The 2,595-nt window shown below is 35.1% G+C and overlaps 1 non-coding gene and 1 pseudogene across 1 annotated transcript; one reads left to right on the forward strand and one right to left on the reverse strand.

The window, feature by feature from the left end:
- Positions 1 to 1,851: 1,851 nt before the first annotated feature.
- LOC114005193 (uncharacterized) lies at positions 1,852 to 1,917 on the forward strand (annotated as a pseudogene).
- Positions 1,918 to 2,078: 161 nt separating this feature from the next.
- LOC114005192 (U2 spliceosomal RNA) lies at positions 2,079 to 2,267 on the reverse strand. The gene has a single exon (XR_003547072.1). It is a non-coding gene; the product is annotated as a U2 spliceosomal RNA (small nuclear RNA).
- Between the last annotated feature and the right edge of the window lie 328 nt (positions 2,268 to 2,595).

Here is a 2,595-nt window from a genome sequence, read left to right on the forward strand (position 1 = left end):
CACACACCTTATAGAAAAATAATCTCTCTCTCTCTAAAAAAAAGAATGAAATAGGATAGAATAAATTAGATAAAATAGATAATATCAGAGAGTATCATGGAAGTGTAACATAAAATTATTTCATCAAACTGTGTGTGTGTGTGTGTTTACATGTGCCTACATGTTAACAATGTAAAAATATCTCTGATTTTCAACACAGTCAAGAAAGTCTGGAATTCACTACAATAACTATAAGAGTAGTTTTAGAAAAGAAGCCAGTTCCAGCTAATGAGGAGACAGCAACAGGAATGAGAAGCCTAAGAGAGACTACATGGGAGTCCAGCTTGTAGAGACAAAAGGCACCCAGCCTGGGACTGAGGTGACCTCCAGACTTGAAAGCCTCACACTGAGAAGATATTTTTGCCTCACTTGAATCTCTATCTGTTCCCTGCTCAAATTATTTTTCTTGTGCCTATTCATAGTTATATGACCACACTTGTTTCTAAATTTTCCAGTAGGGCATGACGCAGGGTTTTTTGCTCATTTTTCATTGTGGCATCTTCACTTTGTCTTCTTGGGCTTTAGGTTTTTATCTCTTTACTGACAAATCCAGTGGGCATACCTGTTTATGGTCCTCATCCAACATACAATGTCCTTCTGGACTATATTCTATAAAACCCTGTTTATGTCATGACATTCTTGTTTATACAATTTAACCTTGGGGATATTATACATACACACACACTTATTTCATTCTTCTGTACCTTTTACATTATAATGTAAGATCCAAACGAGTAGGGGCCTCACTTGCTTTGTTCACTTTAGTGGTCTCCCAAAGTTCTTTATCTCATTAAATTAAGAGTTTAGGGACCAGCAGTTAGTGTAATGGGTATGTGGCTGAACTCCCATGTAGTCAATCGCGGTTTGAGTCCCAGACCCGGTGGCTTAAAACTCACTCCAGGAGCGTGTGCGTGCATGCCAAAGATCTCGAGAGGAGAATGGAGAAGGGATTGCAGCATAGCCATCACCACTGGGGGGTGATTTCTCGCTTTCTCTCTCTGTCTCTCTCTGTCTATCTGGTGAGCGCACGCACCCTCTAGCAGAAATCTCTCTAAAAAAAAAGCATTTATAAAATAATAATAATGGCAGGAAATATGTAATAAGGTAAATGGAATTGAATCAAAATATCTATTAAATGAAATGGAATGAAAATATAAAATAAATTCTCAATGAAAAATGTAAAATACTCATTTAATTACAATGACATAGGTTTCCAGTTTAATATTAAATTGAAAAGATCTGGAAATAAAATAATAAAACATACACATTTAAGAATCAGTAGAAGAAATAATATTTATTAATGTTTATATTTGAATGTATTCAAATATATCTCCATCCAATAGAAATGAATAAATTCAAATATCCTTATGAAAAAGAATGGTTGATCCTTAGCTGAACTCAAAGAATATGTTCCACAGGATGGATATATTATACTTACTATTTTGAAAACTCAATTCAATCACAAAAGTAAAAAAGTAGTAATAAGAAAATTAGATATGAAATTAGATGGCAAAATATATAAATGATCATTTATTACTAGTAATAATGCTGAAAAAATTCTAAGCTTAAAAAGCAAAGAGGGGGATAGATATGCAATATAACTGATCAATTTGGCCACACAAAATTTATAAACTTTTACATATTACTCCACAAAGTAAAGCATCTTCTATCTATATATCATCTAATAACAAATAGCAAGCAGAATACTTAGTGCAATAACCCTAATTCTTTGAAAGAATAAAAACAGAAAACTACAGTACATAAAATAAAAGAACTTGCAAAGACAGTTTTCAATAAAGAAAAAGGCTAACAGTGCTTGCTTCGGCAGCACTTATACTAAAATTGGAATGATACAGAGAAGATTAGCATGGCCCCTGCTTCTCAGTTCTCTCAGGTCTTTGGGGAAAAAGGCACATACTCTTGGCGTGATCTTCAAGCAATTGAGTCTGGGACTCAAACTGTTGTCAATCATATTAGAATACAGTGTCTTAAGCCCCACACCACCTGCTGGGCCTGTGAAACACTTTTTAATCCCCTAAAGGAGGTGCATCATTCCTGGAGGTACTGCAATACCAGTCTCTGCGTGGAGTGAATGGATTAAGTTCCCATTCATGTCTTTGCTCCAAAAATCCATTTACTATATTGTCTTTACATAGAGGATGTATCAGATATTTAACTGATAAGAATACATACTACACTACATTTTAGCCAAAAGGCTGATAAATAATGAGACACTTCAACTTTATTTATTCTTTTTTTTTTTTTTTGCCAGACAGAGAGAGACAGAAAATGAGAAATCACCCACCAGGGTGCATGGGTGACATCTCAGTCCCTTCTCCTCCGTTCTCCCTGTGGGATATTGGGCATACATGCACGCACATACCTGGCATGATTTTCAATTCAGGTCCAGGACTCAAACCAAAGTCAGCCATGGGGTGTCCAGCACCTTAACCAATGCACAACCTGATGATCCCTGACACTTCTCTACCTTTTGTTTTATTTTTAAGAATCATTTTGTTTAACTTTATTTATATATTTATTTAAAGTTGATCAGAG

The sequence above is a fragment of the Tupaia chinensis genome, unplaced genomic scaffold (genome assembly GCF_000334495.1).
Source record: "Tupaia chinensis unplaced genomic scaffold, TupChi_1.0 Scaffold143289_1, whole genome shotgun sequence".
Classification (NCBI taxonomy): Eukaryota; Metazoa; Chordata; class Mammalia; order Scandentia; family Tupaiidae; genus Tupaia; species Tupaia belangeri.